Source organism: Rhea americana, unplaced genomic scaffold (assembly GCF_003343005.1).
Source record: "Rhea americana isolate MKP2758 unplaced genomic scaffold, rheAme1 scaffold_241, whole genome shotgun sequence".
NCBI classification, from domain to species: domain Eukaryota; kingdom Metazoa; phylum Chordata; class Aves; order Rheiformes; family Rheidae; genus Rhea; species Rhea americana.
In genome coordinates this window covers 1,263,215-1,287,387 of record NW_028186359.1, presented here as the reverse complement: position 1 = coordinate 1,287,387, position 24,173 = coordinate 1,263,215, and the positions used below count along the sequence as shown (strand labels likewise).

Sequence of the window (24,173 nt, the reverse complement as noted above, 5' to 3'; positions counted from 1 at the left end):
TGAAAAAAAAAAAAAAACATCACAGGTCCCTGAGGAACAAACAAATATCCTGGTTTTGACTAACCAAACAACAGTAAATGCCATTACTTCCAGAAAGCCTTCCAGTGCATGTGGCACATGACTGGGCTCAGAAACATGTCAAAAGCAGTAGAAAGTAGATTGAGTAAGAAACTCCTAGTTTAGGCAAAAAGGAATGCCAGCCATGATGTGGCAAACAGGCTGGGTTAGGGCACCCTTGAAACAGGGAGGGCTTTGCACTTTAAAACAACACATCCTGAAGCTGGAGAAAATTTTCAAAGATTATTTGAAGATTTTGCTGCAATAGCAGGAGACTGGCTTTGAAGGCTTGGTGACATGCACAGGCTGACACATTCGATGCAGAGGCGGTTCAGAAAGCTACCTTGAGAGGAAACCAGGTTTAACAGGAGAGAAACACGGAGAAGAAGGGGAGAATATTCGACACAAGGTGTTAAGTGCTGACCACAAGAAGGCAATACAAGGTGCTCTAGCTGCAAGGGCTGGAGGTCTCCAGGGTAGTATGAGGCACACCATAGGCATGGGGCATACTTGGGACCCCACTTGGGACCCCAATGATGAGATCAGCTTTCAGCATCAGGGCAGAGACATCAAGTGCCCGGAGCAAGTAACAAGAAGCCTTTTACAACTGCCTCTGTGCTAAAATCTCCCCACCTGTTATTAAAACAAATGAGCAGATTCCAATTGAAACATTGAGCATGCTGCTCTGCATTTGTCAGGTTTAAGGATAAATCTGTGCTCAGGAGAGTGCCGTGGCGAGGCAGCAGAAGGTAGTGGCTATGGGGTGGTAGAATGGAGATTTCTCTTTCCCATTCTAACCATGAAAAAATTGAGTCACAGTTTACACATTTCTTTTTCCCTGAACAGGATCATTTAAGTCAAGTAAGTTTCTTCTGTTTCTACAAAAGGCACTTAGTTCCAGAACTTTTTTTTTTTTTTAAAGCTTAAGAAAAAATCAAAGGAAAACTGTCCAAAATTACCTTGTTGCTTGCACTTGCACAAAAGCCAAATCATACAAAGCATAAGTTGGTTTTGAATGGAAAACAGAACTGTTATCATAATTATTTAAAGTAGATCCACAGCTGTTTGATGGCTTTCTCAACTTGAGGTTGTGTTCATTCATCATTAGTGGATAGTGCTTCGCTGATGACAAGGAAGTTAAGCAGTCACGAAGCTCCAGCACCTTACGAGAGCTCTAAGCACAGGTAGTGGTTTGGTTTTAGTTTCTAGCAAAATGTAGAACTGAGCCCCCTGCCCATGGACCTGGGAATCTTTCAGCAGAGTTAGATGGCTATTGAAAGGAGATCCTCAGTTTAAACAGATCTGTTTCTATTATATTTGCACTCTTTATACTCTATCTATAAACATCTAGAAACAATACAATATGGTATTCATATTCCAGAAGAATTCATTTCAGATAATGACTACTAGTAGCAAATTGTTTGTCATAAAGCAATGGGAATTATCCACAGAAATAAGTTAGTGAATAATATTATTATTCACAATAATATTAAATTTCAGGATTCTGACTATGATTAGAAACGGGAAAAGGAAGGTTTAACCTCAAATAAATTATTTATTAGGAATTATTCACGCATATTTATTAACATTATTCACACAGTCATAAATAAAAGTACTTTCTAGCAGCTAAAATGAAATTAATGCTTTGGCAATAAAGCTTCAATCCCTTTTAAAATGCAGTCCTAAGCAAAGATGAAAATATCTGCCTGAGATAGACCCGTCAAATTTATCCAAGAATCATCCTGGAGCTGTGCTCAGTGTGAAAATCTTTTCCAGTTTATTGGTAAAGTTTTATCATTTAACCTCATGGAGCTTCTGCAATCTGCAGCTGTTTGGATCGCACCTGTCCCATGTATCCCTTATTAAGGAAAAGATCTGCCCGTTAAGCCTGGCTCACGCTTGCCTTGCTGAGGCCAACACAGAGTAGCTCTGAGTGAGCTCCAGCTGCAGCTCTCCTGCCAGGCAGACTGAGAAGGTTTGCGCTTGGGGACAGGGAGGGAGGGAAAAAATGCAACAGACTTGAATACTGAAATCTAAGCTGGGGAATAGTTTACTATTTTTTTTAAACTAAAATTAACACTGCAAGCAGAATTCAAATTTCATTTCACATACTTTGAGCAAATTGTGAAACTCTATTGCACAAGAAAATTTGCTTTTACTGACTATGTGTCTCAAAGTTCCTTGGGACAGAGGGAATTGCCAAAATGACCATCTAGCTGTGGTTTGCAAGGAGATTTAGCAAGAAAATATCTTTCCCTGCTTTTCCCCCTCTTTTTTTACCAGCATAGTGAATGATTCAGTAGATTCATCTGAGATGAGCTGGCCAGGAATAAACCAAGCCTGTGGGAGTACATGACAGAAATGGAAACGAAGTGGTCGAAGTCTAAACTGGGTCACTGACCCACAGGGCAGCCCTGCACGCCAGCTCTCCCATGCCTCTCCCATACTTGGTCTAATCCAATGCTGTCCCAGGTGCACATGGCAAAACCCCAGCAGCCCAGCCCACAGGCTACTGAGACATAAAGAATATGTATGCACTGTAAGAGGTGCAAGGAGTGATCTTGTGAGATGTGGTGTGGAAAAGGCCTACAGGATTGCAGAAGAAGCTGCAGTTCTGACAACAGCTCACTGCCCTTCCACATTTCAAACCTGCAAAGCAGCTCTTACAATCACTCAAAATACTGGTTATGAAAACTCAGAGATTAAAGAAAACATTTTTCAAGCTGCTTGAAAAGTAGTTCATGAGACTGTCATTTTAGAGGAAAAACTAGCATACCGAAGGAAAAAAAAAAAGATTTATGTTTTAGAAATAAATGGCAGGGGGCATTTATTTAGAAGAACATCTAGCAATTGCAAATAAAAATGCACACACACCACACGTAAGAGCAAACCAAGACTGTGAACTAGAATGGGAAGTATGCACACAGCATGCTGTATGAGAGAATGTGTTTCTGTCTGCAGGTGACTGATACCTGTAAAGGACAAAGATATGGCATTTGGACACTTGCGAACTGTGTGTGTGCACGCACGAGAACACAGTCTCACCTAACACAAACACAGTGTTGGGCTGTGCAATTCTCCCTCAGTTCTGCTTCAGATCTTTGCAGCTCTCATTTTCTTAAGAGCTTGTAAAACCAGTTACTCATTAACCTTCCATGATTCCCTTCTCTCCACACATGCACGGGCAGCAAACCTCAAAGAATTTTAAGCTGATGGACTCTGACCAAAGTATTTTAAGCAGCTATAGTTGCCATTTTAACATGAGTAGAGAGCCCTTGAAATAACACCTCCTGGCATAAGTGCATGAACTAAAATAAACTGAAATTACTCATCAGCAAAAATGGGAAGCTGTTTCTCTCCAGCCTTGAAATGAAGACCTTTAATAGCTGTTGAGACCTTGGTGGTCTTGTATCAATTCTGTTTCATGTCAACAAGAGGCACTCTGTCAGTCGGTTTCCTGGTATCCAGCCTCCCATATGGTAACCAAGTGTAGTCTTGCATGATAAATATTGTATTGGGACAATAATTACCATTCCAAGTTTATTTTAGAAAGTTCTGAAAGACAGCAGGAATTTATAGATATGTATATAGAGAGACTGAGAGTTATTCAAAATAAGATGAGCAGCAAGAGGAAGTTATCTTAGGAACAAGGGCATCTGTTAAAGTCAGGTTATGAAATTCTATTTCAGTCTATTTTAATTGTTAGCACCAGCAGGATGGCAATCTTATGCCAGGCCACTGCAGTAGGTCTCATTTTGCCTGTAAAATACTCCATATATGTTCCACGGAAAACACCATAGAAATTACCAATGGACATGTTGTCGTCAAGCTTCTAAGTGAGCAATTTTTATTTGAAAAGAGACCTCTCACTTGCATTCCAATTTTGAATCACAGATATAAAACTTAGCCATAATGCCCAATTTCACATCCTTCCCAGCCACTCAGAAGTGACACAGTGAAGTCTGAGTTCTGATGTTATGCCCAAAACACAAATACAGTGAACTGACCCTCAGTTTGGTTTTAGTGGAGACCTCAAAACTCAGAGGTGACAGAGGAGATAGGGGAGAAGAATGGATAAAGAAGAAATACTAGATAATAGTTTGTGCCTATTTAAAGAAACAGACTGAAAAGAGAAGGACCCCACAGCTAGATGTAGATCAGACTCAAGATCTTAAATGCTTGGCACACCATTACAGAGGCAATGAGCAGTTAAATGACTTTCCTCTAACTTCAGCTTTGCCTGAGCATACTAGAATCGTAGAATCGGTAAGGTTGGAAGGGACCTCTGGAGATCATCTAGTCCATCCCTCAAACAAGTGGCCCATATGGGGATCAAACCCACAACCTTGGCATTATCAGCACTACACTCTAACCAACTGAGCTAAACCTAATTCTCAAGCCAGACTCCTGTTTGCTGAGAGTCGGGCAACACTCGTAGCAAGTGACATCCGGACCTGAGCAGCGTTTATTGTCACTGCTTTCAAAATATTCACGCCACCTTGAACAAGGGAAAGGTATTGAGTTGTGTCTTTTCATCCTCTGGAAATGGCCAGAACACGAAGCTGTGCAGTAACTTGTAGCAGCTGCACTCAGTAGCTGCTGTCTGTTCTTTGACAGCATTTGCAATAGAGTTGAGTAACAAATAATTAGATGAAACTCCCCCAAACTTAAGCATTGTCCCTAATCACAAGTGAGGCAGAGATTCAGGAAGAGTTCTCTCATGACCCATCCAGGTTATGGATCGGCTTATTCTGCTGCTCCAACAGGAATGAGGTATTCAGTACCGCTTAAACAAAGATTTGGCCTTGCCAGTTCTCAGCGAATAATTATAGTCTTGCCCAGTTCTTGTTTAAGAACTCCATTTCCTTCCYGTGATAAATATTCCAGCAAGATCTTGGCACTTGCTGCTCCGAGAAGAGCGCTACGCTGTTTGGAGCCAGTTGTGTTTGGGGCCTGATACGTCAAGTGCAACCTAATTTAATATCAGTAAAGGACAGCAGTGATCAATTAAAAATTATGGTAGTATATTCCTTCAGGGAGTCTAACTGTATCTACATGCTTTAACCCATGTATCTTTCCTCCCTTCTCAAAGCTAACTCACAGCCAGAAAGCAGAGGTTTTTGCTGAATATCTGTGACTAAGGGCAAATACCTTGAATAAACATGTATGTGGCCTCTAGGGACAGTTTGAGTCTTATAGTTAATAAGGTCAATATATTCAAAGTTACCAAATACATACTAAATGACCAGAATCCAGACTAAGCACAACCTCTAACAGCGAATGTAATCTGCTGGACAAGCATCCTAGACATACAGAGCACAAGTTTAAGGAGATGAAATTCAATTCATTTCTCTTGCTTGAAAGCAAACATGTGGGTGCCTATTTTCCTCACCCAGTCTGTTCACTCATTATGCCCCCTCAGTAAAACATTGTTTTAAATCTGCTAGAATGACAGTCTGGAGAAACCATATCGTACCATTTTAGCTGCGCACAGTGCATACATTGCCAGAGTCCGGCTGCCTCTACAATTTGTCTATCAGGGAAGACATAATGTCTCAGAGCATATGTGGAAATTTGCAATTATGTGGCAGAAAGAGGATATAGAGAATGGAGGAGGAGAAAATATGCAGGGAAACTGCCTTTTTCTTCTGTACAGCCTCTGCAAGTAGAGACATATCCCTGAAGCACAGAACAGGATGTGTGTGAATGCAAGATGCGATAAGTATCAGTAGCTCGCTGTTACTGCGTTACCTTCAGCAGGTCAGGAATACAAATTATTTGGTACAAATCCTAAACATTATGAAGTAATACCCAAGACTAGCAGCCCTACTTTGAGCAGGCGTTCGGACCTCCTGTGGTCCCATCCAACCACCATTATTTCATTATTCTAGGGATGCATATTCCTCCATAGGAGACTTGGGCTTGATTCATTCCTTGGGTCTGAAAAGAAAATGAACTGAGAGGCACAGTGGCTTTTAGCATGACTCGCCTACTCTAACATATCTAAGGACTCTTGAACCATTCAGCAGGCAGTATAACTTGGACTGGAAATGTTTCTTGTGATATAGAATCATTCCTGAGGTCCCTTAAAAACTCATGTAAGTGGGCAAGCATATGTAACCATTGGATGGTAGCAATAAGGTAGACAGAAGCATCAGAGTCTTCAACCTATTCCCTTTCACAGATACTGGCCTGTATTTCTGGAATCAGTCAAAAATGATTCAGTGCTTAGATACTACAGGGAGAGATGCTAAGGTTAACTTCAGCCAGATGACTGCAATGATCTGTCAGTAAAAGACACTTCAGGATTTCTCTCTGCCTGACAGTCTCACGCTTCCCTCCCAGCAATTGTTTAAAGGATTAGAGTTATCTAATACTTGTCTTCTCGCTTCCTCAACTGGTTGACCCATTTTATCACCAGGCTCAGAGTGATAAAGATGACTTCTTACTCTTCATTGCTCATATCCACCAATTGCTCATGAAAAGCAAGTGAGAAAAAGCAGAAAATATTGGTCTTTAACCTTATGCAAACAGAATTTTAGTATCTCACATGAAAAACCTTTGGGGAAAGTCAGGGTGTAAGGATCCATGTAATTGACACACACACACGAACTGCTTTCACTGTAGAAAGTAGGATTCAGAGTAGCAAGGTAAACACAGGGAAACCCAATTTTGTTCTCGTCTTGCCTATTTTCTTTTTCAAAAGCCTTTACAATGATGTACAGGGTGTTTGGGGTACCTCAAAATCAATTAACCAGAAAACAACTAGAAAACCTGTAGCTGTTTTCTGGTTTTATGTTTTCTAAGCTGAAAGTACTGCATAAGCCCTGTAGAAAGCAAAAGAGAAATGTTAATCTTGCTTGGTCTAAACAAGCCAAGGTCCTGTTACTGCTTCTTCCAAGAAGAGAAGTCAAGAGCTGAATGTGCCACAAAGCTGTCATGTTGTCACAGAAGAGATAGCCAGGCAAGAGGATGTGGAACCTCCTAATCTGAAGAAAATTGTACAGTGCCTTCTCTTACCTATGACTAGGTAATATTCCTATTCCTATTAAAATGCTGTGCTTAGCATTTAAATAAACGAATGAATTTACTGGGCCTCAAACAACACCTCGACGAGAGTCTTTCCATGTACATCAGTGACTGCAGGACTCCAAATCCAGGCTCCTTTATATTTAAATTCTATTTTCAGTTTTCCTCTTGCTTTTACTTTCCATGCTGACTTAACAGCCATTTCCCAAGCTGTAAGTTCCTTTCACACCATACCATTGGTCCGCCTGGTTTCCACCCCCCATCGCTTACCTAATCATTGCTGCAGTCCCCTGTGCTATAAATGGCAATGCAGAGTCCCTCCTGGATTTCACTAGACTGATCCTACAGCCAAGAAATGGAGCAATCAGTAGCGCAAAGTATAAAGGTTAGAGGGACTCAGAGCCAGAGCTCTAGAAGCAGACAATGGAGCAGAGGCTGAAACTGATGCCCACAGCAACTGACCTACTAGTATTGCAAAAGAGCATATGTGGGGTCAGCACAGGCTGGCACCAAAGTCAGACAGCAGGCACCAGCCAGCTGGCAGTGGGGAGCAGCACACAGAGAATGGGAGCAACCTCTCATCCTATGCCCTCTGCTGAGATTGCAAAACGGACTCCAAATTTGTACCTATTTGGCACATGAGCTAGACACAGAGCAAAAAAAAAAAAAAAAAGTCATAAGAATATATAAATTAAACCTACTTTTTATGAGATTGGACTAGGAAATAGTAAGTTCATTTATATTAGGGAAATATCAAAGGCAGGGGAGATCAAGAAATGCTCAACATAGGGGGATTTCTCCTTCTGCAAAAATAGAAACTGATATTCAAAACTCTTAGCAGCCATTATAATTGCAGAACAGAAACAAGAGTCTTTCAGGAATTTATTAGCAGTAACAATGCATCCCTCTTTTCAGTAAAGGAAAGGTCATATACACGTAGAAACTCGGCAAGTAAAGACTCCATTCTCAAAGCTAGAAGTAGAGAATCCAACTTTAATATGACATGTGTTAGTTGTTGCAGTTCCTTTTAACTCTGGTACTTAAAAGACAAGGTATAAGGAATATAAAGACTGAATATTTTAGGAACTTCAGGACCAGAAAAATGCAATTCTACCATTCTGCCCTCCTGTGCAGTGCAGGACCTCACTCATTAATTCTGCACTGAACGGATGATTTCTATTCAGGTACATTATAACCATGAGAAACACATCCAGCCTACTACTCGAAGATGAGAAATGATGCAGATTATCACAAATGAAGGCTCTTCAGAGTAAAAGTAGTAACAGAGTAAAAATTCCTTACGTAAAAGGAATAACTAGCCCACTCTAGCTGTTACGCACACTACCAGCTTAATTAAGATTTTGAAGATGCTTACTTCCTATAAAACAGGCTTCCTCTTCTAGCAAAAGGCACCGTTAGGTGAAGATTTCAAAGGTACATGTGTGCACAATGCTGCTCCAGTACCAACAGAAATTAGAAAGAAAAACATTGTCAGACCAGAAAGAAATACTCAATCTTTTCCTGTCCATAAGCCATAGCACCCTTGAGAAGGAGCATGGGGTTTTGCTGCGTATTGAGGAGGCAAGTAAACAATTCAGCTCCTTTGGAGCAGCAAAACAGCTCTGAATAAARTGAGTGGGAGCTGAACTGCAGAAATGTCCAACAACAACTGCCAGCACAGAAAAAGACCTGACAAACTACAAATAGTACACCAAGTGTAAGAGTCTGGGAGAGGCATCATTTTCACACACATCCAGGCTAGGGGGCTGCTTCAGTTTCATACAAAATAAAACCTCCCAAGCCACTCTGACCTAACAGCCCAAAATGAAAAAAAGAATGAAAATCTCTCCAATTCAGTGAGAAAGGCACTAGTTATGTAACACACATCCATTTACTGCCTTATCTTGGCCTTTTCACTAAGGGGAATTAAAAGCAGAAGAAGGGTGACTTACTGGAAATGGATTTCACTATAGAAAATATTTCCTTACGAGAGGTCTGCCATTCCCTCTCAAGTATGTCCTCCAGCTAGCCCTTCCAACACCCTTATAACCTGATCTGCCTTTAACCCACTTCATTTTGAGCTTCCTCCACAATGTTATAGAAGTTAAAAATTCCAGACAAACACAGAAAGGCTTTAGGACGTGTTCATGTTATGGATATTAATCCTGCAACATTTTCAGCTCTGTGCAGATTTATTCATAAAGCATTACTTTGATTTTGGTGGCAGATTTAGAGACTGGGAATTTGCAACTGCAGCTGGCTGAAATGTTACACTCTCAGCGTGATTTCCTATCCTCTCAATACCAACCTAATCGAAAACATTCAATGACTTAGAAGTGTTTCCAGATCTTTGTGAAAGACCTGAAATGATCCCATTTTTGGTGACTGAAATTTGGGTTTAGTTTACAACTAAAAAGTCTGAGGTGCTAAGAAAGCTTGGGATTTTTTGATGTGAAAGTGCATACTTTGCTTTCAAACACCATCAGTTTCCTTTCTGGCTCCAGGATGATCCAGGGGCACAGACTTCAGAGATTTGCTGCCCTTGCCCTGCCACAGCATTGACATTCAGCTCCACTTCAACAAAATKGGAATGAAGCACTCTCATGCCTCTAAACAAGTTCAAGATGACACTGAAAATGGTGAGATTATCTGACATCATTGGAAGGGTGACAAATACCTGAAATAGGTTAAACCCATCACTGTAAAAGGGTAGCAAGGATGACATGGGTAAAGCCATTGGCATTCCTATGTAAGGTTTATGAATGCAGAAGAAGGAGGTGAACATACTTCCCCATATGGTGTGCAGTAAGTCTCAGGTTTGGTAAGGCCACACGTAGAGGAGGCTTTCAAGTGATGGATTCTTCCTACAAGGAGGTCTCCCACTGATGGGTAGCAAGCTCCATGAGAACAGGATCTCTGTGCATCTAGAAGCTGCGGTAAAGCTGGAACTGCAGAGAAATAAGACTTCAGTAACATGTGAGAGTGGTACAAAAGCACACTTACTAACTGATAACTATTTTCCCCAATAAATCAATCATGAGGTCATGTTTAGACAAAGCTACAATATAAATGTGTGTCAAATAGGACACAAATATTTTGCCCCTGAATTGCTTTTGTTTTTAATAAGAAAGATATTTAAAATAATTGGTTTGTACTAACAATTACTTCTGAAACTCTTCTTTGCCTACCAAAAATTCCCAATGGTGGGCTTCAGGGATTCTCAGTTCACTGCCCATCATACTGAATAGCACCATCTGGTTTCCCCCACTTATCTGTAGACACCCATGGCCACCTGTAGCACCCTGGACAGAGAGCATCCTTTTGCAGAACACCTGCACTGCTCTTTAACACCAATCTCCCAGCTGCCACCATAACATAATGGCTAATACAATGCTTACACTAGCAGTATTTCTTAATCTCAAGAGGAAAACCTTCCTGTCATTCACTTCTCATCGATAAAGTTAATGTTCTGATTATTTCTGCAAGAATTTTAGCTGTGTATAAAACCACCTTGCCTAAAACACAATATTTATGGAGGCTATAGGCAATATAGTTCATCATATTACAAAAATATACCACCCCAATTATAAACACGACAAAGTCATTCCCAAGTGGTAGGAAATACTTAGCTTCCCCCAATATCCTTTCAGAAGCACAACAAGTGGGCTAAGGCTTACCCACGAACATAAAAAACATCCATGGAGAAAGTTGGCAGTGAGAGTCCATACTGCTGAAGACACACCTAGGGAAGAATTTGCAGTGTAAGCAAAAAGAAGCAGAAAATGCTGTCTAAAGCACAGTCTTGGTCCTTTATGTTCCTTCACAATTTACAGAGAGGTAATTTCATTAATCTACAGAAGAGCAGCATGGGTGAAAATCCAGAATAAGAGGATAATCTGACCCTCAGATTATACATTAAAAATGAACAACTGCAAAGAATCTCAGCTTTTCATCTAACTCATGAAGCATATACAAGATTCCCTCAAACTATATCAAAGATCGTCCTCTTCCCCCAAACACTATCTTTGGATTTTTTATTATTATTATTACTGAGGTGAACCACAAATACAAGCACAGCACATTATTCTTAACAGAGTTGTAATTCCCAACTGCCTGCTTTCCCAGGGAGGTTGAGAACCCACAGCTCCCAGCAGCATGATCAGCTGGGGGCAAGGGACCCCTGTCAAAGCCGAGTCACAACAAAACCTAGAAAGTACATCCTGATAAGGACAGCAACTGGGCTGCYGCTTCTTTATATGCACACAGTGCAGTCTCTGTTCAGCAGCCCCACCCTTTGCCCTACGTTTTCAGATTTGATTATAGGTCAAAACTTGCCGACATTTCAAATAGTCCATAACTATTCTTATTCTATGACAGAAAAAAAGAAATCTGTAGAAGTAATTGCAAAATAAGTGACATCTACAGAAGTTCTGTGCAGAAATCCTGCACAAGAGCCTGCTAAAAACAGAACTGCCAGCATTAAGAAATGTTCTTCCCTGCTTTACATCAAGAATTAAAGGCATGCACAGTTTGTCTCTGATGCCTGTGGTATACTGCACATACCTGGCTTGAGGCAAGGACTTTCGTGCTCTGGTGTTATCCCACAGCTGATCTGAAAGCCTGCAGTGCTCTGAGGCGCTGACTCTTTCCTCTCTTTGCTTTTAACATACAGCTACCTCACCTCAGTAAGTAAGTACCTGTGGGTGTAATACGATAAAGGGAGTGATTCAGGCATCTTCAGACATACACACCCAATACTGTGTAACTCACAGCAGCTCCCAGACAGGATACAGCCGCAGACAGAAGTCACTGAGCAGGAGGGTGACGGCAGTGTGATTGAACACTTCCATAGTTTACCATCAAGTGAATTTGTATCTGCAGCTTGGGACAGTACTAGTGCACCTGGGGCTTGTGTGGACACTACCAAAACATTCCCAATTTGGTTTTAAATCAGTTAGCTTGAGCACTGGCAAGAGAGATGCTGCAGCTGAGCCCCTCAGCACAGCCCACACACCCACACATTTGCCCAGCTTCCCAGGCAGGGTTTGCAGACCACACTTAGCACTGTGCTAGAAAGGCAATGCAGTCGCCAGCACCTAAACTTGATAACTTAAAGTCTACTTAGGGACATCGATACGAACTATAAYTACCCTACATATTCATATACAAGGCTTGAGCCTGAATTCCTCGAGCACAGTGACACGGTTTTACAGGTAGACTTGGTAATGCATCCACTTAGGTGCCCATTTACGTACCTAGAAAAGTGCTAAGATTTCCAAAGAGGCTCCATATTTATCACACCAAGACGATTTTGAATATCATCCTATACATAAATCAACCAAGACCACAAAGGGAGTCTGTGGAAGAGCCAGACCCATAGCTTAATGCCGCACGGGTGAGAGCATTCCTTCACCCCTACTTCAGACCTAAATCAGGTCTCCTTACATTTGACACAATTCAGCTTGACACAATTCAGTAGTCACAGTCAGCTTATGGTAGTGTTAATGAAAACAGTGTCTTAAGTTCAATTTTGTAGTGTGCCTGCAAAGTGTGTGAGATGGCACTAAAGGCCTTTTCTTCCCAAAGTTTATTCAGTTTTTGACAGCTCTGTCTAAAAAAAAAAAAAAAAAAAARAAGTTAAGTAAGTTGCCCTAGCACTGCAACTCACCCATGCAGTGACCACCCAGCTGCTCGGCTCCTAGCAGCTCGCAGCCCTGCCAACGTGTGTTGTGTTTCAGCTGCAGCTGGAGAGGTGAAAAGCTCTGCATTTACTTTGTGAAACCCCAAAACACCTGTTCTAACAACCCCCTTTTCCCAAACCTCAGAAAAATGGAACCTTTGTCAAGTCTTCGCTGTTTGCTTCACTGAAGCAACCCCCAAATAAATTCCTCTCTCCTGCTTTCAGGAGTGCTAAGCTAGCAACGGTTGACTGTCAGACTGCTCTGCATCTGTGATTCTGTCATTTTGCTAGTGTACACTACCTACCTCCACCGTCTTCACATGGAACAACATAGACGTGTGCGATCTGAGGAGCAGGAACTCGCAGAAAGTGCATACAACAAAGCTGGAAAAAAAAATATTGTCCCTAAGGCTACAGTATGTGAAACATTGGCTCAGCTTCCGTCTCTCCTTAGGTGTGCCTGCACCATTGTGTAAGCAGGGAGCAGACCTGGGTGTGCCTGCCCTTAGACAGCTGCTCAGCAATGCTGTAACGCTGCATTCCTCTTCCTGCAGCCTTCCTTTGAAGATGCCTCCTCCCCTCCTCAGCTAGCAGCTCACAGCATGTCAAAGGAAGTGAAAAGAAACGCTGAAACACTTTACAGAAAAAGCAAAGGATTAAGCTTGTCATGAGCTGCAGATACTGTTTCTGCATGCTGGTTGTTTATCTGTCTAGACACAGAACTGTTTCCAAGCTCTGACAAATTCACCAATACCAATAACTGTATGCAGTAAAGGGCTAAACATCTAATATAGGCTTTATAAAAAATTACAGCAAACCTTTCTACCTTCATTACCTGGTAGAGTAGAGTAATGGTCCCAGAAAAGACAAAGGAGATGAAGTATGACAGGTTTTGGCTTATGCAAAGCTTCTGATGATATAGGACAAGACATTCTTGCAAGTCAGCAAAGGACACACAGTCTGGACTGAACGTCCACTGAGAGATGCCTATTCCATCTGGTTTAAAGCCATATGCAAAAGGAAGGTAGATGCTGATCTAGTCAGTGCTCATGCTTTTAGAAATCACATTTATGAGGCTGGAAGGATCAGCTGCCCTTCAAACCGATGGAGCTGTCTCCTAATCTGCAGTGCAAGCGTCAGCTAAATTGCTCAGCTCATCTTTCCATAGGTTTCCTCCTCTTAAACTTTCCTTCCCCTCGTGAATCAGGCCCATTAGTAGCAGAACAGAGGCATAACTTTGTGACAACACTTGAAAAGACTGCAAATGCTATGTATGCATCCTTCCTATCAGATCCATACATTCTGAGTATTTATACACTCTGAAATGGCAATACTCCCCCCAACTTACTGTAAAGAAGAGAACATTGCAATTTGGCTGCACAAACAGGGTAAGGCCTGGGGAAATGATACCTTGACCACAAGCTGAACAAATGAGTTACCTGAAATACTTTATTCCATGCTTTTTTCCTCTTGGCTTCCCCCAGTGGCTTGCTGAAACAAGGTAAGCAATCACCTGATATTTCAGGCTCTGCAAGTCCAAATAGGAATAAAAGCAGGGAACAAGGTCATTTGCAGAATATTATCTGCAAATTAATAAAAGCACAGAACAAACACAGTTGCTGTACCTCAGGTGGCTGTTCAGGAACCGCATGGCTTAGTGCAATGTTCCCAGCCATAGTACATGTGCCATCTAATGACGTTCAAGCTCTTCCAAAGGGATACACAGAGGATGCCAAACACCATCTTCTGTGTGAAGGTGTAACCAGGAGCTACACTCAGCTGTTGCCTCTGAGGGCCAGTGCCTGAGCAAGCCACTTTTAAAAACCCTGATCAGATTGATGGGGATTTAATCCATTTACAAGGACTCTCAATGTTCAGATAAAGCACCTTTGACTATATTTATTCACTCTCTGGAGATGCCTATGTTGCCCTCCATTAACTTTAAAGGGAGCCTAGGATGAGTATGTTCCCATCTTAGACCCCTATACTAGGTGGGTTGAATCCAGCTCCAGGCTGTAGGCTGCCCACTTCGCAATGTACAGATAATAGCATTGTTCAGGTGAATGTCAAGCAGTACAAATGCATTACAGATTGAGATACATCAGTACAGCTACATCTGGCTAAACACAGAACAGAATGGTAAAAATGCACTACAAAAAAAAAAGTGAGAAATCCTTTGTGATCATAGGGAAGGACACTCTCAGGACTTCAGATGCTTCTTCTGTGTAGCCCACAGCTGCACCAATCTGTCCTGAGCTTTGTCAGAGTCCACAGACTCAAAGGGTTGGACTAAGACATTCCCTGGATAGTGGATAAAACTTATTCCTGCAGGAAGTTGTGTTGCTGAGTCAGAGGATAACACACTGCTCTCTGAGCCACTGCCTTACTCTGTAGTGGTGTATTTGTGTGATCAGCTAAGTAGCTTCTATATTCTGTTCCAGAGGTGTCTTCCCATCTCATATGATTCTGTACCCCATGACAATAGGCTGCCATTAGGAAAATCTTAGTGCCCTASCTGTGGTCTGGCAGCAACCAAGAAAGATGCTGCTGGGTTGGTTTTAAGTTTCAGGTGAAAAGAGGTCGCAGTATTCAGAATAGAAACGCATCACAGCCAGTTGTTTAAAAACTAATCTTCCCATAAAAATGCATGAGAGTGTACAGAACAGTCCTGCCAGCTTGTGGCACGTACTTCAATCAGCATCCCAAGTTCAAATTCTGTGATGGCTAATAAATACCAGGTCTGCAATTTTTAAAATTAGAATGCTTAATTTGACAGATAGTCCAGAGCTCAGTTCCATGTGCATTCAGATTCCCCATGCTCCTTCTACAATCAGACTTTGGTGACAAATAGGGACAAGCAGGGGTGGCTGGAGGGAGGCACAAGTTAATTATCCTCTAGTAACTCCACTGGTGTTGCACTCAAAATGAACTCAGTAATGAATGCTTTAAGGCAGTGGCAGCCAAAGTTTGTAAGGATGCAACTACTGCATGAATAGCTGTTTTACTTCCTCTCACAGATCTGACATTTACTTGCTGTTAGAATTAAAGGCACACAAAGTCTTTATTCCTTTGAGAGTTTCAAGGATGATTTCTAAACTCAGTAGATACAGTTGCTGAGGTGTGAGACTAGTTAGTTAGCACTGAGCAGTCTTGAATTACTGTGTCCAATCACTTTTTAATTTATTTCTTCTCCAGAGTTCAGAGGAACACAAACGCAACTGGAAATCAGGGGCAGAGCACTATGCAAGAACACTTAATCTCTTGAAACTTAAAACCTCTGTTATGGGAAAAAAGATGGTAATGGAGCATAATTTCATAATTAGTGCATATCAAAATTAAACAAGAACAATACTTTATGCTGCTGCATTATTTTTCTGCAAAGGATTAGAACTGCCTCAAACACAAGTCCTCAAAGCACATTTGCTATACAGGCAGCTGCTATTACAACAGAAAAATAAGACAGAGGGGTGATCTGCTTAGTGACATAAAGCAGGATCTTGGCACAGCTGAGGACACACTCAGGAGTCCAGAATCTTAGTCACTTCTGCTCCAACTCTCCCCTTCCCAGAGCCAGGATTGAAAACCTAGATATTCTCTGTCATTAATGTAAGTGCGACGAACAGGCAGCTTGCAAGCCTCATGCAAACTTCTGTGGCAAAAAGATGGAAGGAGGTARAAGACAGAGCTGGAAGTGCTGAAGCAGCATTAGAAGAAGGAAGCGTGGGAAGGCTTTTTGGGGCGAGATACGCAATCCGCATTGTAGCTTTTTGACAACTATCTCTACTGATTTCAGTAATAAAATGCCATTTCCTCCATAGATTTTTTTTCATTTTAATTAAAAACTGACCAGCAAACTATCTCTTCATTATAGCAAATGCAGATTGAAAAAAAAACTGCCTATATTTTAGTTAAAATGCTGTCTCTGCTAATTGTCATGTTTTCTTTTAAAAGTGTTTCAGGAATTTCTAATGAAATTCCAATACATCTCCCCCAAACAGTATTCCTTGCTTTGAAAGCAAATAAAACTTCGAACTGAAAAAGAGTTGACCTAGTTTAGGTCTAAATTCAAGTTACCCTGGGAGCTAGTACCAAAGGTCAATGCTTCACTGACTTAGCTTACATGGGCTGCTGCCTATGCTTGCAGCCCCTCTGCAGCATGGGTCAGGTGCTGGAAGATAAACCAAAAGAGGCCCCCTTGTTTAGTGCTTTGGTCAGAAAAGCTCAGAAACCGTCTGCCCTCCCAGACAGCAGTAGCTCAGCAAGTGTCACATATTGGCTGCAACTGGCCCCACACAAAAGCGTGGTATGTGCATCAGGGAACTGACYTGTGCACATCAACTATCCCAAAGGTTATAAATGGACTGTTTTGCTAAATGTAAAATGCAGGATTAGATCTCTTTTAGGAGATTTAGATTAAAGCTAAAGGAAAGGCTGCTGACAATATTTGCCTTTAAGTCATTGTTTTGTTTGTATGTTTGTCTGTTTTTAAGAATGTGATTTTTTCCTCAGTTTTTCAAAAACTGTAGCTCCYCTGGCCTGCAGACATGGGGCAGCTCCTTCCCACATGCAGTGGAATTTTACGTGCCCAAACACAACACAGTACACCACAGCAAGGAGTGCACCATAAAATCCTGCACAGAGCTGGACCGACTGCAGGTACTGATATCCCTGCAGCGCAGCAGCCCTTTGGGCACCACTCATGTGGGCAGCACAGCTGGCAGGATCAGAGGCTCTTTGAAGCCTGTCTGCTTTCCACTGGAAGATCTGATCCCAGTGGAAGGCATTGCAGGGGAACATCTTTATTTTTGCCATATTCCTGCTCTCAAAAGGGCAACATATTCCATTAAGGAAGCTTCCAGCTGCAATCTGGACAATTTGGGAAATGGAGCTTTCAGAGTGCACAAATGGAAAAGGGACAGAGGGATCTCTCCCAGTACTCACAACCGGCGCAGATGGAGTAGCAGCTTGCTTTGTGGGAGAACCTCATCTCAGCCTTTCTACCTGCGAAGAGCAATTGTAGAAGGTTTAAAATAATGGAGTGTTTTAAGAACTCACTTTCACACACGTATCTCCACTGACAATGTGAATAGAAGTCACATTATTTTTGCTTCTAATTATCAATTGGTGTCCTCTTCCACTTGATAAAACTGAAATAAGGCGTTCACGGTGCACAGCTTTTGATCCTACCTGAGTAAAATGCAAGTGTTTTGCTCCATCCTCACTCTGCGTGTCATCATCCCCCTCTCCCACCCCACATGGCACTTTACAACTTCAGATACAGCCTCATTAGTCTGGAGCTGATGAGCACAGCCATATGGCTCAGACTGCTCTCAGCTTTTTTTTGCTTCTTCCAGACAATTGATAACTGTTAGGCAACTTCCACTCCACACCAAGAGACGCCAAATCATTCACCTCTGAACTCGTGTATTACAAAGTCCAAAGCGCCTGATCCTTGCCCGAAGATGGGACATGTGGAAGATGAAGCAAATCTTTCCACTTCATCAGTAGAAGTACCAAGACATACGAAGACAATACTATAAACATTTTGGAAATTTCACTAACAGAAATAAGTGGTTATTTCTATATTTTCTCTCCAGCTTCCCCACTACTTTGTAAAATGCAGAATCAAAGAACCATGACACAGTTCAGGTGGGATGGGACCTCTGGAGGTCATCCAGCACAACGTCCTGCTCAGAACAGGGCCACTTTCATAATTAGGGTCTGCACAAGAGCATTGTGTTAATTATAGTTGAACATCTTCTTCCAAGGTAAACCATATTAAATGAAATATTTGAATACAGAACAGGGAGGAAAGAAATGGAGAGCCAGCATGCCCCATTTTTGTTGGCCTGAGAAAATCTGGTCTGTCTTCTGTGAGTTCTCCACTAAAACACTTGCTATTGCATGCAATGGATCTTTGAGAAGCACTCACAAGCTAACTGCGGGAGACACGTCCCTCCCAGTTTATCTTCCCCCTTGCCTTGCTGATAAAATCCAATTGATTTAATAAAAACTTGGAGGTTATATTGAGGCACAAGAAATTTTGCTTGGCCTGCAGTAGGGTAGCTGTCAGGGCTAGAAGAGCATCCAGATACAAAGTTGCACTAAAACTGGTATTATATTAGATACCCTTCTGTAGCTAAACACTGAAATTACTGCTACCATTACTTCATATAGCCTCCTCTTCAGAAGTCACCTTTTGTTCCTAGGGATGCCCCAGGCCTCCTCTGGATCCAATCAGAGAACAAACACAAATCACCTGGGTTATTTCATGCCACCACTGTTAATTCCCATTAATCTTGTGTTCCATTTCTTTCAATTTTATGCAGGCTTTTCTATGCCTATGCCAGAAACTCAGGTATACTTTAAATACAATGCTTAAGTTGAGCAGAAACTGCCAAGCTAATATAAGATCTTGGTGGCAAATCCCTTAAATCTCCTACTGCCAGATGATAGCTATTATTATCACCACATACAGCATCACAAAAAGGTGCTATCCCACTCAGCCATAGAGGTCTTATCAACAAACAAAAATTACACAAGACCACTTCCCTCACCACTGTTTCATGCTCAGGAACATGTTCTTAAAGGATTCAGTATTTCCTTGTCTCATTGTAGCAAGAGAGAGAAGAGAAAAAAGCATTCACGGTTGCAAACAGGTCTGAAGTACAGACTAGTGAATAAATGATTGACTTTGCACTCTGCTGAAATCCTCTGAAATTTCAATGATGAAATTGGACAAAATGTAATGTGCATTTTGAAAAGTCACATTTTCTGTTTGCTCTGAAGTTTTCCTTTAGAAAATAAAGAGAAAAAAAACTGCTTTTCCTATTTTCCAGTAGTTTTTACTCAAAACTCTTCTGAGTTCCTGTCAAATGTTAACAGTACCTAAAAATGCAGTTCTATTATTTTACATCAGATACCAACAATTCAATGACCACATTTTATATACCAAGCCTAAATTCAGTTATATGCTTTTGTTAGTAAACAGAACCCAGAAACTTTAGTCTCCTGTTCCCAGACCACTTCACAGCAGATGCCTGGTGACATGGGACGGAGGCAGCTGCTGCTCTGCTCCCTGTTTCCTGGGCAATCACTCCTGCAGTGGGCAGGGCCTCTCCGGCAGTAGCTGAACCAAACAGTTTCTGACCTTCATGGCAGGTGACTCCTTTTATTTCTAAAATTCTTGTACAAATTCATCACAGTCCTACCTAGCCACACAGTCTGATTGACAGATAACACACTAATGCAACTGAGTCCTGGAAAACAGGTAGCACTCAACGTTACCAGCCTACCAAGATGAGGGCATTGCAATGCTGGATACAAGCAGAGCAAGGCACTACTTCCATCACTGGMGAGCTAACCGTCTTGGACTTGGAAACCTATGAAAAACTGATGTTGTTATTTTGGACTTTTGTTACATCACTTAACTCCTTGCCGTGGACCAGTGGTTGGAGCAAAGTAGACAAAAAGAAGGAAAAAGCTGGAAAGCACTTCTAGATAGCAGCAGAGAAGGAAATTAGAATTTTATCTTTTGATTTATTTTTAATTGGGACAGGCATTAATATGGCTTGCTGCAGTTTCAGGATTGTTCTGCTTTTCATATAAGTATTTTACTTCAGCATTTTGGAGGACAAGGTGTACAGCAGGCTGATGCTCATGCAAGCCCAGTCCTAAAGTCTGTGGGAGGTTTGCCCGTGAGGGGCCCTGGCTGGGCAGGCTGCAGCTCACGCTGTGGTTGCTACTCTCCCCACCTCTCCTGGCTGTGGGCGCAGCTGGGCACTCAAGTTCAGCAATGCCAGCAAGCATCCCTGGCATGAGCAAGCTGGCCGTGCCAAAGGCAGCCTCCAGAAACACCTCTGAAACTCAACACACACCACCTGCTCAGTGATAGGAGGGTGCAGACCTCACAGCATTCCTCATTTCTACCAGCTGCAGATCCTCTTTGATCAGCCAAAGACCTCCCCAACTCAGCAGCTCACAGACTCCTTTGAGCTTCAGGCCAAAGGAGATGACTCTTCCACATCCCCTTTGCAGACCTAAAAATCTTCCTCATTCAGCATCACTTTTCTCAGCTCACTTGTGCTCTCCCACCACCACCTACATGAACCCCACAGGTTTTCCCATGGAGCAGCACACTTTCCCCGGACTATCGCCCCACAGGAGCAGGCAGAGTGCGATTTCTTGTGCAAAGCATTCAGCTCAGCCATCACCTCTCTCCCATGCTGTTTTCCTACATCTCCCCCAGCCCATCCACAAACAGGAGCTACAGTGCTTTAACTGAGGGTGTCCGTTCCCTACAGGCATTAACAAAGTTATCCTCGCTGGCAGCACAGCTCTACCTTTGTTAGTACCTCCCTGCAAACACCCTGCTATGGTAATTTCAAAGCAGCTTTTACTTCAGCTCCCAGCTCAGGCACTGCACACATGACCACAGCTGCACTGGACATGGACTGAGCTCAGCGCGTGCAAAACCCACGGCAGAGCAGGGCTGACAGGCATCACCTTGGAGCCACTGTCAGTGGTCACATGTTTCAGCCTTCCCATCAGCTGCTGATATTCAGGTTAAACCTGAGGTGTTTGCAAATTCAGCTCTTCTTTCGGATGACGTTAAACTCGTGCAATTTTCCCAGCTATAAAGCCTGCTTTAATCAAAGTTGCAATTAAATCTGACAACCTCATTGTGCAGACTCCCTTAAATAAGATTAGGAGCACCTAAAATTAGTCTAATTTAATGTTAATCATTAATCCTTTTATCCACTCTTAATCCAATTTAAATGTCCACACAACAAGCTTGCACAGACTTTGTTACTTCAGTTTGAAACAAAATTGAATTAAAAACTATTTAATTAAATCAAGACAATTTCTGAGTAATGCCATAGCAGGCATTTGCCACAGATCATTATCAAGTCTGTTTGGTTAACCCCCAACACTATTTTGAGCCCTGTGTTCTTCTTGGAATCTCCAGCTCTTAGTATTTTGCGATTACATGGACATCTCCATACATACCTAAAAAAATAAGAGGTAAAATTTGTAGCCCTCAGATGGAGAAAGATGCTGTCACATAAAGGGTTCAGGAGGCAAAGAAAAAATACAGCTTCAAAAATTTTTAGGCAAAATATCATGATTCGAACACTTCATATTGACCTTTGTTTCTGGGATTACCTAGTGCTCAGACACAGTGCCGTGCTGTGTTTGTGCAGGGCCTAACAGCTTATACCATCACCACTATCCTCATCTGAGGAGGAGAGAGCCTACCCTACACAGTGACAAGCCAGCAGCCTCAGCATGCCAGCCAGCAGCTATTCCTGGTTAGAGTTACAGTGACCTTGAACTTTCTCTGTCTAATTGCTGTCTCCTCCAGCTATCTTTTCTGCAATGTTTCCAAAGCACTGCAGAGGACAAAAAAAGTAAAGGAACATAAAAATTGGCTGCAACCTTTGCTGCCAAGTTGGCAGAGTTAAGGATTTTTTATTTTCAAAAAAGATAGACACTGAAGGAGGACAGACAAGTCTTTAGCAACTTTTACGGCCAGTCTTGCAATACAATTTCCTAAGTGCATTCAAAACTTGGGGAAAAAAAAAAAAAAAGGAAAGAAAAAGAAAAAAGGTTTTCATTGGCAGTGTTTTCTTAAAGCACTCTCCCCTCCCGCTGTTCAGCAGAACGTGCTCCCACTCCCACAGCGGGAAGGGAAGAGCAGGCTGCAGCCAGGAAGCTGCAACCTCCTTCTACGTGCGGGATGTGAGGAGCCTGCTGTGACTCGCCCACTCTCACACGCCCAGTGAAGAGCTCAACAAGGAATAAAAACCAAATTTAAGCAACACATTCATACATGAGGCAGACCTTTTGTTTACCTCACCAACACTGCCAATTTTCACATGGTTACCAAGTCTTGCGGCATTTAGGGGCTTTCCTCAAAGCTTTTAACTCAAAAGCCCTGGTACACGGGGAGGAAAAAAGGAGCTTAACAGCAAGTTTCTCACCTTCAGGTTATGAACGAAAGGTTAAGATTATGATCCCAGCACAAGCAATTCTTTAGGCTGGTTTTAATTGTGAGCCAGTTCAATGATTTTAGGGCATAGTTCTGGCCATATCATCTCCTAGACTGTTTTTGCAGAAGCAAAGACGTTTAAATCCTGCCAGAAAAGAAAAACATGACTTGGATAATACAAGTTCCAAGAATTCCTCGATTTTTCAAAGCTGTATTCTTGCTTCTTCTCTCACACTCAGAAACAAAACCAAATCTCACCCTTCAGTTGTGCTAAACCCAGTACAAGGCCTGCATGGACATCCCAGCAGCGTCACCAGCAAGCTATTACGCTGTGGAAACGGGAAGTGGAGACATCATGAAAATTACTCATTTCACAGAGTGGTTTCTCCTGGGCAGGAACTATAGAGAACCAACACAGGCTGGCCTTTTCCCCTCTGCTATGGGCACAAGTTCTCCYGTCAGTTCCCATTTGCCAGAGTGGCTGCTGGCTCAAGCCTGGCCCGTGCAGCTAGCAAAAACATGGCACCCCTCAAGAAGACTCAGCCCTCAAGATTCACCAGCCTCATTCACAGCACCTTTCATGGAGGCCCGCTCTGAACTTAACTGCTTTCCACATTGATCCTTGAAAGCACTGCTATTGCACCATTCACACAAAAGGCTGTAATTCCTATAYACTGTCCTGGCAAAGATTCCCATTATCCCTGCCACAAGTCTGCCCAGACTCCATAATCTGTGTGTGAAATTAGAGGCTGTAAATCCCAGCAAATTCTCCTGGCTTTAGCAACTGCGTTAAGGTCAGCATCCACCAGAAGTGTTCACAGCTTTTCCAGACAAAGCAGTATATGTACACTGACAGAGTTAATAACTCGGCATTAGCAGAAGCAGATGATGTAATCTGCTGTACGTTACTGATGAAATATTCCTTGAAAGTAAGCCAAAAAAGAAGCATGACAGAACTATGTTCTTTTTTTCCCCAAAAAAGGAAATGCACTGTCCTTTAGTTTACATAAATCACAAGGGGATTACACTTAAAACAAGGTGCTACAGGGTTTCAGCAACAACTAYAGGAAAATAATAGAGTTTTAGCAGGTGCCTTGCAGCTTTTGTTAATTTAGGAATTTCCAGCTAATCTCTTATCTCAGATAAACTGAGTTGCTATCACGTTCTGCGTGCAATTTAGCTAATGTTCCCTCTGCTATGAGCCATCTACAGAAATCTTTAACAAAAGCCTTCGCGTCATGCACTGGGTAACATCTTTGCTATGCTTCATTGATGCCTTTTTTACCACTACTTTCTTTATTGCAAGAAAGGACAGAAAGACCTAAACATCTGTTTTACTGAATTGAATATTACACAAGCATAAAGCCAAGCCCTAGATCCAAATATCATGTTTTACAAGCTGAGATACAGATTCCC

The 24,173-nt window shown here is 42.1% G+C and overlaps 1 long non-coding RNA gene across 2 annotated transcripts in view; it reads right to left on the bottom strand.

Moving 5' to 3' along the window:
• Positions 1-9,879: 9,879 nt before the first annotated feature.
• LOC146594980 (uncharacterized) overlaps positions 9,880-24,173 on the bottom strand; it is a 47,707-nt gene continuing 33,413 nt past the window's right edge. Inside the window, exons 2-5 of one of the 2 annotated variants that reach the window (XR_014896053.1) lie at positions 17,708-17,767; positions 11,650-11,783; positions 10,764-10,828; positions 9,880-10,034 (exon numbers count right to left, since the gene is read on the bottom strand). This is a non-coding gene — a long non-coding RNA (uncharacterized LOC146594980). Of the gene's footprint in view, positions 10,035-10,763; positions 10,829-11,649; positions 11,784-13,071; positions 13,176-17,707; positions 17,768-24,173 lie in introns of those variants that run through there. The other variant, XR_014896052.1, reaches the window with a different exon arrangement.